The 12,956-nt window shown below is 40.5% G+C and overlaps 1 long non-coding RNA gene across 1 annotated transcript in view; it reads left to right on the top strand.

The window, feature by feature from the left end:
* LOC123387033 overlaps positions 1-12,956 on the top strand; it is a 79,876-nt gene that overhangs the window by 46,682 nt on the left and 20,238 nt on the right. Inside the window, exon 5 of the long non-coding RNA XR_006601381.1 lies at positions 6,972-7,119. This is a non-coding gene — a long non-coding RNA (uncharacterized LOC123387033). The remainder of the gene's footprint in view (positions 1-6,971; positions 7,120-12,956) is intronic.

Raw genomic sequence — 12,956 nt, forward strand, 5'->3', positions numbered from 1 at the left:
ACCTAATCTGTAATCAGTTTTTCAAGGCACCTAGTTTTAGGATGTCATTTAATATTATTGAGAGTTTACGGTGTACCAGAAAGTACTTAGTACTATTATCTCCTTTGGTCCTTATAAAAACCTCCTAAGGAGGTTTTTATAAGGAGGTTTTACTCCCATGAGAAAACTGAACCTCAGAGAATGACTTTAAGTGCAGAGCCCCCTGGGAAAGGAAAAACCTTACTAGGAAGGGGGTTCAAACCAAGGTGGAATGGGGCCGCGATCAGGTGTTTAACCTCAGCATTGGTCTGCCTTCCTGTAGTGGAAAATTATCCCAAGCACTACTCTCTCACTATCCAGAGGACAGCTTATGGATAAAATGTTTTTCATTGAGAGAGATAACTAGGGAAAGGGATTAGATTTATTATTACCACAGCATAAAGAATGAAGATTTCTCAGAGATCACTGCTGTCTTTAATCTCTTCTTGAAAGAAAAATCTTGGGAAAGGATACATGAAAGTGAATGATGCCCAGTCTTGAGAGAGAAATGGTTTCCCACATCTGAGATGACTCACATCTTAACCTTTTTGCTCTAATTTCTCTCTTTGTACATATCCTATGATTTACTCTCTGGATGATGGCTCTGTAGCGAATTCTCAGCCAACACGCGCAGACATTATGCATTTCAGAAGACACATGCACTCTGCTTATAAGTGGTCACTTTCCCCTGGCTTCCCATATTTCTTTTCCCCCAAGAATACATTGTCTACCAGGAAGTAGGTTAGGAAGCAGAACCACTTCATATAATAAAAATGACAGGTTGATTTTGTAGAATTTTGCTGCATCTGTTACAACCAATTGATCCCAGGCAACAGAGACTCTGATAACTCCTCCTGGGGACTAGGGTGATGCTTGTGTAATGCCGGATTTGTAATGCCACCTGGTGTATTGTATACATAGGTTGATCACTGCCCAACAGTTGGGAAAATTTTCCCTTGATTTCATCTCATCAATCTGGTTCATTTGGCTTCATACACATTTTTCTCCCTCAGATTATCTCCACAAACCCCAGTGCTGAGAAGAATGAATTCCAATAAAACCCAATAAATCTGACAGAAAAATGTAGAGTTAGAGATCTGCACAGACCACGAGGACTGTCGCATTAAAGGCTCCTGGGGATTTTTTTTATGACTTTCTTTCCCTCCCTCTAATGCTTGGTCTCTTGCTTCCATAAATTCTGCAGGCTGGCTTTTCATTAACTCAGAAAGCTGAAATAATTCTTTGTAAAGAATTCTTTAGTCACACATGATTCAAAAGTTCACCAAGATCAAAGCCAGTCGGCTTTGTGGCGGACCCAACACCGTATATTTCATGTAAATGGTGTGGCTTGCTGCATTCTCAGCTGGAATTGTTCCAATTTCACATCCCTTCTGCAGATAATGGGACCCTCTTATGCTGTCCCCAGCACAAGGGGCTGCTCTGTGTCCGACCCTCTCTCCCTCAGGAGCCCATACAGATGCTGTCTGTACAGGCCAGTGAAGTCATTCTGACATCCCCCTCAACATTATCTGAAATTTCATGAAGCGTGGGGGTCGTTCTTGGCCCTAGGAGGTCTGGGGCAGTGGGATGGGGGAGGCAGGGAATGGAGCAGAGAAATGCTTCATTGTTCAAGCCTCCTCTGTCTCTCTGATTTTCCCTTTAGGAGGGTGGGATGTATTAAAGAGACCCAAAGGTGAGATTAAAGTAAACCAAGAACAACAAGAACAGACAGTCTTCCTTCCTGGGGATATTGCCCTCTTGTTCTCAGACTGTCTTATGTCCTTACATTTTTTATTTAAAATATATGGGCACAGGAGGAAATGATGTGTGAGAGATATGGGAGAAAGAGCTTGACAGTCATCCCATAACAATGACAGTGTTGGAATAACAGAGGACCTTTCAAGGGGCTGACCACTTCCATGTGTACCATCATCGTGGGCACTCAGAGCCATCTAGAGATTTGCCGCACACTTGGATGGAAGCAAGGATAGAGAGCCATGAGGACAATAAATTCTTCATAATGAAGAACAGGGAAGAGGGTGTTTTGGCAGATGAACTTTAGAGGCTCCTGGTGTCTCTTTACTGTTTATCTGTGGCTGCTGTACTGGTGAACTGAGAGTCATCTAAGTTGGTTTCTAGACAATACCAGGGGATGCATGAGCATCTGGCCTCGTGCATGGTCAGTAGTGGCTGTGGTGTCTGAGAGAGCACTTCTGGGGGTTTGGAGGAGGCCCAGAGTTGAAGGACAAGCATAGGAAATGACAGAGAGGCCAGGGATGTGCTGGAGATAGGGAGAGGGAGAACTCAAGGAAGAGAGGTCAGAAGTCAGCCAGTTGTAGGAGGGTAAAACAGACATACTCACGGTGTGCGGAGTGGCACTGGCAGCCCTGTGTCCTTTTGGTCATCTGGGTAAATTCTTGGGGACTTCAGCGTGTAGCTAACATGGCCATTCTGTGATATCATAAGATTTAAGCCCTAAAAAGATTTGGGGTTCTGGTCCATCTCTCCCTTGGTTTGCATTGACCCCCTTCTCTCTTACTTGTCACATCTTCATTTGAGGATCATGGTAACTACACCTTAGCCTGTTTCGTCAGCATGTTAATGAATATAATAATGTAGGGGAGTAATTCAGACTTGTAGACAAATGCTCTATTTGCCAACATGATGGAAATATTGACAGTGAAGTTAGAAGAACAAAACCTGGTGTTCTATTACTGCGACAACAGCCCATACATCACAGAAGTTGAAAGTCAGCCTCCCCTCCTTCCTCCACAAGGAGCAAAGTATATTTTCAAAAATGGAAGCATCTGGTTAAATATTAAATAGGAGAGTCATTCTTCTGAGGTCTTGCATTGCCAGCACTTAGGTAGCAGTTAAGTAAGATGGCCGTTGGCTTTGACAGCCATGCATTTATGATGCGGTATAAATAACAACTGACAGCAAATCCACGGTACCCCTTCCACCAGGCTCGCCTCTTTGCACTTTCTTTAGTGGCTTATGCACACACACGTATACCCATGCACTTTGCCCAACTCTCATAATAGCTATTGTCTTCTCCCCTCCAGCTTCTTTCAACAGATGTGTCCATTTTTAGTTAATGTAAAGGAAATGGCAGCTCTTAAAGGTAGCGTTTTGCAGTGGGAAAGACCTGCATTAACTGTGAAAACCTTTTAGCTGCACAATTTTTATATTCAGACTCCCCTCCCCAGACATGGCTTCCCTAGGTCTGCATTTCCCTTTAATTTACTGGCTGTCCAAAGGGGCTGCTTAGGGGCTACAAAGGCGCGGTGCCCAGCAGCAGCTCAGAGACATGAGCTCCAGGTTCCTGGGCCAGGGAATAGCAGCGTTTAAAGCCTCGGACAAAGTACTATTTGTGTGTTCAAAAAACGTTTTATGGAAAAGTTTGTTGTGCCAACCTGTGCTCAAAATGCTAATGGTATTTGTCTAGGCCGTTGGCCAAATAAAAACAGATTCACACATTTGAAGTAGAAGGACACTTGAAATAATAACTTACATTTTCAGAGTATCTCAAAATGTGATTAGCATATGTGCTCATGAGACTGTGAGATCCACAGGGCTACTGTGGGGAGAAGCTTCAGCCATAAACTGACCTCAGGAGAAGAAAACTTGCATGTTGGCAGTGTGGGAAAATCTCCCACTGGAATTTTCACTGGAATCACTGTGAGAGAATCCACAGAGGGACAGTCTCAGGTGTTTGGAATGTGGGGAAAACTCCAGGCAATTGAGAAAGCCAACTCATCGTGCCAATGTCAGGAGGAGCAGAGAAGCCTCAAGGATGCAATTCATGTGGGAAAGATGCTGGAAAGTGATCACATTGAACCCACCTGGTGTCTAAGGTCTTGCTTTAGCCAGCAAATGAATCTTACAGGCCTCTTCAACAGAGTATGTCACCAGAAAGACAAATGTCTCTCCTTTCCACCTTGCCTTGATATCCAAGTATTAAGAATACACAAAATAATGTGAGGATTCTAAAACATTCTCTGGAAACTCATAAATGCAGAAAAACAGCCCCTAGCCCATCTTGTAGAATGTCAATCCCATAAGGGCTCAAGTACTTTAGGAAAAGTCTGATGACAGACAGTTTTTCCACACTACCTTCTTCCCCATTTCTGAGAAAAACCTTCTATGTCCTCCTAAAAGCTGCTCCCAGCAAAGGTGAGCTTAAGACCTGTTTCTTTTGAGAATGCACTTGATTTTTACATTAGGAGAACTTGCAATGTTTCCATACTCCTCCAAGTGGAACTGAGAATCACTGAAGAGATAGGATCTTCATAAATATTTTAGGCACCAACTATGTGCACTGATAAATTCTGGGGGATATGAAAATTTTCAAGATAGATAATGTCTGTGCCTTTCCCTGTTGAGCAATCCGTGTCAACAGTCAGAGATAAACTCCATCAGAACAACCTAACAACATCTGAATATGAATCTTCGTTCTTGTGCATTTTAAATTCTACCAGGAGATGAAGCCTTCCCCCAATTAGTCAAAGTTTATTCTACCCTCATGTCTAACCACCCCACAGATAATGGTGGTTCCCAAATTTGGCTTTCATTGGAATCACCTAGGAGGTTTAAAACATAGTGACTCTCACCTTCCTGAGGTGTTGATGTAATTAGTATGAGGTGTGATTTGTGAATGGGGAGAGCCTCAGTTAGTGTTGGATCCGATGGGTAGAGATGAGAATCTTGGAGGACATCTTAAAATTCTGCCTACCACGTTGCTACTTGTTAGAAAGGACAGGGAACCCCTTTATGACCAGTAAGTTGCTAGAGGTCAGGGCCAGGGTCAACCAGTAGACAAATGTTTTGAAATGATTATTGTTTTAGCAGTGACCATAAACATCTACAGATGGTGGACCCTGTGGCTAATAGAGCAAGCTGGGGGGAATAGACTCCTGTTTATCCCAGGTTTTACAGGTAACAAAGACTTTTCTAAAGTTGGCTTCGATGTATGAATGCTGAGCTCCGTGTGGATGTGGGTAGAAGATCTCAAGGGTGCCTCAGGATGGCTGACATGTGGGGAGGGGTTGATTACCAGAGGTTAAACAGGCAGGGTTCTGCTCTCCTCCTTGGAGCCCAGACTGGAACAGCTGGGCTTTGATGTGTTTTGGGTATTGGACTAAAATGTACATGACTTCTGGAGAAATATTTCATCCTGAAATGGTCTTCAGGGGGCCTTGTGGGGCAGGTGGGGCAGCTGTTAATTTCTCTGCCTTGCCAAGGAGGAAACAGGTTCCCTGAAGTTGCAGTGTCCCCAGAATCCATTTAGCCAGAGATGCTTCAGTCTGCTCAGAATATGTTGGCACTTGCAGCCCTGAAATAGCTTGCAGAGCTCACTTACAAGCCATGTGATCAAAATCAACTTTCTTTTCTTTTTTTCTTTTTTGCTTTGGAGAAATTTAATTTTGACCCTCAAATACTATACTCCAGGTTGATTATTTTTTTTAAATAAAGCACTCAGCTTCTTGGACTTTTTCCACAAATCATACTATGCAGCCATGAAGGAGATTCAAAATGATGTGCTAAGCATTGAATGCAATTGCAAAGGAATTTCTCACACAGATCGATAACTGATTGTGTGTGTGTGTGTGTGTGTGTGTGTTTTGGGGAAAAGGGGAGAGAGAGAGGCTTCATTCAGATAAGACCTGGTCTCATATAGTTATCTGCTATGAAGAGGATGAGACTTACTTAGATGCATAGAATTTTTTAGTATTTTTTTAGAAAAAAATGAATTTTACTATATTTAGATTTTGATAGATTCAGTAAAGACCTTTGAAATCACTGGAAAAATGACAAAGAGGAAATGGAAAATACTCTTGAGTTCATGGCATATAATCAACCAAAATATTAAAGTTGTGCGTTGCTAAGGTTTCAGACTTTTCTCTTGCTTTTGGAAAGGGATGGGTTTTCCTCCTGGCTGCAGGATTTTTACAGTATTATTGAGGCTGGCTAGTGGTGCAGAAAGAACTCTGCTGTCTCTACAAACAGCATTAGCAGCGAGAAGTCAGCGAAGTAGTTGATTTGCAGGGTATTTCCTAGAGAGAAAATCATGCTCATCTGTCTTTTCTTCCTTTGAAGTGTCCCTCGTGTGGTCTCAAAGTGGGGGGCTTTGAGAAGGAGGGGTTGCTGCGGGGGGAGGAAAGGAAGTCAGGCCGGGGAAATGTATCTGGGAAGAACAGCCCTGGCTGCCGCTCTCAATTGCTCGTCCCCTTGCCGCAGACACACAGACACATGCACATTAGTGGTCAGGTTAGCTACAATATTCACAACACACTTGCTGGGGTTCAATTGATCGCTTCAGGCGAGAGATAGCGTCAGCAAGGATGTGGTGCAGAGAGGCCTGGCGCTTGGGGGTTTCCGCTCTCACACATCATCAAGCCCCACTTTGAAATGGTTTGAATTAATGACACTTATTCAGACAGACAAAGTAGATAAATGGAAATATTAGACAAGGCTTTTCGCCTACTTTGCGCAACGTTTCCCGTTACCTTGAGTGCTGGAAACTCTCCATGGTCTTGCTCAGCTTCAACGGGAGCTGCATGAGCTCACACCCCACATTGTCCGAAGCAGGATGGGCCTATGCCCACGTAGGGGGGGTTACAGTAAAGGAGGTCCATTCTCTCGGGACTGATGGGGATGTTAAATTCCTATTCTCCAACATCAGGGCTACCCTTATGGGGAGCCATTCATCTTGTACCTTTTTATAATGTTTATGACAATTTCCTGGCAGTTGGTAGAAAAGCGTGTTGAGCAAAGGTACCTTTGACAAACTTGTACAAAGTGGCCTTTGAGGCTGGTGGCTGGGCTGCCAAACATTGCCAGGCAAACAAGGGCTTTTTAAAAAAAATTCTACCAAATATTTATTTTTTTAACTTTAAAATATTAAAATATTTTATTATTAATTGATATGCACTTTTTTTTTTTTTTTGAAGATTTGGAGTCAGAGCCCAGCAAATCCTTGCTCTTGCATTTCCTGCCTGTGTGACTTTGAGCAAGCCACTCAAACACTCTGAGCTTTGGTTTCACCATCTACAAGATCTGGGAAAATGCTTATCACAGTAAGAATCGCATGAGCTCATGGTAGGTGCTCACAAGTCATCAGTACTTTGCCTTCCTGTTCCACTCTCTACTTCTTTACTAGATAAAGGAAATCATGCACCATGTGACCGTGCAGGGGCACCAAAGCCCTAAGGCCTAAACTTGACTTGGCAGGACATGTTCATTTGCGGGGGCTTGAGTTTGACAGTCAGCAAAGCCATCCTTTAGCTGGACCTGGGAAATGTGTTTCCAGGGAAGCAGCCAGCCTCCTTCTCCTGGTAGAATGCTAAAGTTATCTCATTATCTCCTCTTTTTTTTTTTTTTTAGAACCTGTGGATGTGTGAGTGTGAAGGAGAGGTGAAGGCCTATAGATAAGTTGGTGAATCTTGCTCTGTTCCTAGGACTTGCTCTGGGAAACTGCTCTCTCTTGCTTTTTTTTTTTTTTTTTAAGATTTTTTATTTATCTATTTGACAGACAGAGATCACAAGCAGGCAGAGAGGCAGGCAGAGAGAGAGGAGGAAGCAGGTTCCCTGCCGAGCAGAGAGCCCGATGCGGGGCTCGATCCCAGGACCCTGGGATCATGACCTGAACCGAAGGCAGAGGCTTTAACCCACTGAGCCATCCAGGTGCCCTGCCTTTTTTTTTTTTTAAGAGAGAGAGAGAAAATGCAAGTGGAGTTTGGGGGGGGGGGTGCATAAGTGAGAGAGAATTCCAAGCAAGCTCCATGCCCAGCATGGAACCCAATGTGGGGCTCCATCCCCTGACCCTGAGATTATGACCTCAGATGAAATCAAGAGTCCAATATTAACTGACCAAGCCATCCAGATACCCCCTCTCTTGCCTTTTTTATGTACATGAGGGACCAGGGCAGAGTGTGATCTGGAGTCAGACTGCCTGGGTCATATTCCAGGATTTGTGTACTTGCCCACTTTGCGACCTTGGGCAAGTTGCTTAACCACTCTGGGCTTCAGTTGCTACATCTGTTAAATAAGAGTAATAAGAAAATAGCCACCCCATAGGGTAGGTTGCAACAATTACATGAGAAGGACTTTGTTATTAAGTATTCAATATATGTTGACATCTTTTATTTATGATCTATCTATTATATCACGTCACCTTCTTGGATTTCTAATTTTGTGATTTTTAAGATGCATTTAATGGATTTTACAAGCAAATTGATATTTTTAGGACACCAGCAGATTATGCATTTGGTTCTAGCACCCATTGTTGAGACAGGGAATAAACCAATCTGCTAGGCTTGGGTTCCCTAAGAACCCCTAGGTTCCCATGCCAGTTGAACCTTTGGCTGACTTTCTTGAGGCTCAACTCTAAAACTCCTTTATGATTGAGGGATTTTCATTCTGAAAATATTATTTCCAAAGGGAGTTTACTCCTTTCCAAAGGGGGTTTACTCCTTTCTAACGGGACAATCTAAGTTCTTTTTCAGATTATGTGTTTTTAGTGTAACTGTTCTAAAGGGGAAAATATATGGTTAGATGAAAGAGCTCAGTTCAAGTTCCGTGTGTGTTGGTGGAGGTTTTCAAATGCAAATATTTGATAAAAATATGTGGTTTTGTTTATTTATGTATATCTATATATTAGAAATGTTAACTTGAACTGAACCATTTAACTTGCTTAATCCGAGGCAGATGGAATGGTCAGTGAATTACTTTTGCAAACCACTTCTGTTGGCATTCAGAGTTTCCTTTCGTATTGATTCCATTCTGGCCGGCCACTCGAGGTTTCACCAGAATAAGCTGGTGCCAGGCTCCACTTCAATGACATATGTGTTCATTCCCCTGAAATACAGCACAATTGCAAATTTCTTCAGCCCATAGAACCACTTTTGTAACTAATTAGACCAGACAGGGTGCTGCAGAGAAACCCCGGACACAGCATTGCATCCTGATAGATATTCATACCGGCTAGCCCCTTCACAAAGTGAACAATTGCCCAAATAATTATTTCCTGCTGTGGACTCCTTTTTTAAAATGCTTTGTTTGTGAAATCCTATTTTCCTTCCTACTTTCCTGTTGACTGCAGCTAAATTGAATTTGGTCCAACCCATCTCACCCTGGGTCAGCAAAACTCTTCACTCTGTGGAGGAAAGGGGTTAACCCTTTGAACAATGCCATTCTCACGGGCCCAGGACCCCTACTCTGAAGTAGAGTAGGAGGACAGGAGGGGCTGCTTTGGTCTGAGGGGGAAATGCAGAAGGTGATAGAAATGGGATGTGTTATATTAGGATCATGACCATTTTTGGTAAAGAGAGTTCATTCATGTCACTTTTCCTATTGTCATGAAGAATGTGGATTATGAGAAAGCTGGGAAGACAGTGTGCACAGGCTCATAATTACAAGGAAGGAGGATACTTTCAACCAAAGGTCTTCTCGAGAAACATGGTATAAATTTGAAGGGAAGGACAGACTGTTAAACAAAATTTGGAAAAATTGGGGTAATCACCCCTGAGTAACAAAATTAATAGAGGGTCTGAATTAAAAAGTGTGTGTTGGGGGGAAGGGTGACTCTAATTCATATCACATCTTAGAGCAGTCCTGTCTCATTTGTGGTTTTTCGCCGTTTGGATTCAGAGGTGCTGTGTTGAGAGATTGGATAGCAAGGTCTGTTGAGAGGTGCGAGATCCTGAGGAAAGAGAACCAGCTGTGAGAAATACTCTGGCCAATATCAGCAAGTGTGATTTCGTTAGCATGTTGTGGCGCCTGTCCTCCATTGTGTGAAAACTGTCCCCATCCGGTGAGAGTTTATAGAACTTGCTGGAAGCAGAGATGGTGTCAGAGGCTGCATTTGCCTGTCAATCTGGAAAATGTAGCTTGTTTCTGCAGGTGGAATGTCTGGGTCAAAACATTTTCCTGGTTAATGGAGAGACTCAAGAGTTTCCTGCTTAAATATTATATGAAATTCTACTTCCACCTGCACTGTATGAGTGTTAACTGTTTTCTCCAGCCCACTCCACAAAAAGCATGTACTCAAACTTTTACATTTTTCCAATATATGTCTAAACAATGGTATTTCACTTATGTTTTAATGTGTCTTCCACTTACAAGTGAACAAGTATCTGTCCCTATGTTCAAGAGCCATATGTGATGTTTTTTTTCCTTTGTATCCTTTGGTAAATTTCCTATTGGCTATTGGTTTTTTCCCCTTTGTGTTTATAAAGCTTTTAAAACCTATGTCATACAGATATAAGGGTATTAATTCTTGATTTATTGTGTAAGCAGCAAATGTTTCCCCAATTTGTTGTCAGACTTTTGACTTTGCATATAGCACTTTTGCTATGCAAAGATTTTTTTTTTTTTTAATGTGGCAGAATTTGTCCATTCTTTTTTGTGGGTTCTGGATAGGAAGTCATAATTTTGGAAACTTTTAAAGTTAAAATTTTTTCCTATTTTTCTAAATAAATATGAAATAGTAAAGAAAGGTAAGAGAAACAGAGCAAAGAAGAATCATAAAAGACTGTGTTGTTTGACCTTATGCAAATAATTTTGACACTGGATGAAATAGAAAATTTTCCAGGAAAATGTAATTTTCCAAAACTGACCCAAGAAGAGAAAGAAAACCCAAACCAATCAGTTCTGACAGAGAAAGTTGTCAAAGAGTAATTCACCACAAAAGCACCATGCCTGGATGGTTTCATTGGGCAATTCTATCACATGTTTAAATAAAAATAATTCCATAGCATAGAAAAAGCATAGAGCATAGAAAAAGAAGAAAAACTTCCAATTTTGTTTGACAAAATATATTATGTTGATATCAAAACCCTAAAACGATTATGAAAAATAGTTAAAGAGTAATTTATCCTATGAATATTCATTCTAGAATCTTAAATATGGAGAAGCATGATTCAATGGCACATTAAAACAATAATGTGTCATATCTAGGTAGATATTCCAGGAATACAAGGTTGGTTCAATATTAAGAAATTTTCAAATCCGTTCATTGTATTAATATATGAAAAATAATTTTTATAAAAATTATTTTAATAGATGCTGAGAAAATCATGTGACATAATCTCTTGTCCATTCTTAACAAAACACTCAATAAATTAATAACAGATACTTCATTGACATATATCTCAACCCTAAAAGCTATTACCATACTTAATGCTAAAAGCATTCTCCCCAAATTCTAGAATACTAAATAGATACTGCTATTGTTTATCACTATACTGGAGGAGCAAACTGATAGGCTCATATAAGAGAGAAAGATTATAGCTATAAAAACTAGAAAGGAGAAAATACAACTATCACTATTTGTGGAAGATATTCTGAATCCGATGAATCCAAGTACATACTTGAAAAACTACCAAAAGTGAGAAAATTTAGTAATATTTCAGGGTACAATGTTAATAAAGAGAAATTCTTTCTCTTTAAATAGCTTTCAAAGTTATAAAGTATAACGAAAAGAACTCACATGTTTAATAGTAACAAAATAGATAAAACTTAGGGATAAATTTCATAAGGATAAAAATACTATATGAAGAAAACTTCAAAATTGCTCTGAAGAGCACTCATGGCCACACATATACACACAAACAAATGGGAGACATACCAATTCTTAGATAGGAAGATATTACCATAAATGTGTCAATTTTTACTAATTATAAGTTCATGATCATAACAAAAAATAATCCCTAGGACTATAAAAATTAAGTGAGGTAATTCTCAATCAGGAAGAGCAAGAAACTCCCAGTTATACAATAAACAACTCACAGAAATTTAAAGTGCAACATAGAGAATATAGCCAATAATATTGTAATAACATTGTATAATGATAGATCGTAATTACACTTACCGTGGCGAGCATGAGTCATGTACAGAACTTTTGAATCACTATGTTGTACGCCTGAAACTAATACAACACTGTATGTCAACTATAATTTAATAATAAATTTTTATTAAAAGGGGCCACAGGAAAATTCTGAAAAAAATTGTGAGGGAAGTCATCCTATCAGATATTAAATTATATTATAACTACTTAGAAGTAGCACCAATGTGGTAGTGATGCATGAAAACACACAGATCAATGGGATACACAGAAAAGTCCAAAAATAAGACTTAGTAGATGGGAATCTAATATATGGGAAATCAGTGGAAGAAGTCTGTGCTATCTCTAAGTGGTGGCAAAACAGATCATAAAATCATAGCCATGTGAAAAGAGATAAATGAATATCTATACCTCATGGCATATGCCAAGATAACTTCCAAATGGATCAAAATTTAAATCTAAAAAAATTAGCACATAACTGGTGTTGCATTTTTACTTAACAGTATGTGTATTATGAACTTAATGCCGTGTCAGCAAACATACTTCTGCCATTTCTTTTTAATAGTTGTATAGTATGCCACTTAACAGAATAGCATCGTTTGTTAAACTAAACTACTATTTATAGAAATTCCAGAGTGTTTCCGATGTTTTGCTTTTATAAGCAAAGCTGATTATGACCATTTAACAGTGTGGTAGGGATTATTTATCAGAACAGCAAAGCCAATTTCTCAAAATTGAGGTCAGCTGTTGTACTCATTTCCTGTAGCTGCTGTAAAAATTGACCACACACTTGGTGGCTTAAAATGACAGAAATGTATTCTTTCACAATCTAGAGGCCAGTAGTCCAAAATCAGTATCCCTGGACTCAAGTCATGGTGTCCGCAGGGCTGCACTCCCTTCAGAGGCTGTAGATTTTTCTTTTTCTCTCCCAGCTTCTGGTGGCTTCTGGCATTGGCTTGCGGCCATACCATTCCAATCTCTACCTGCGTAGCCACATTGCCTTCCCTTCTGTGGTCAAATCTCCCTCTGCCTCTCTCTGAAGTATACATGCAATTATATTTAGGGACCATAAATCTAGGAGATTTCCCCATCT

This window comes from Mustela putorius, unplaced genomic scaffold (assembly GCF_011764305.1).
Source record: "Mustela putorius furo isolate JIRA1106 unplaced genomic scaffold, ASM1176430v1.1 tig00003845_pilon_pilon_pilon, whole genome shotgun sequence".
Classification (NCBI taxonomy): Eukaryota; Metazoa; Chordata; class Mammalia; order Carnivora; family Mustelidae; genus Mustela; species Mustela putorius.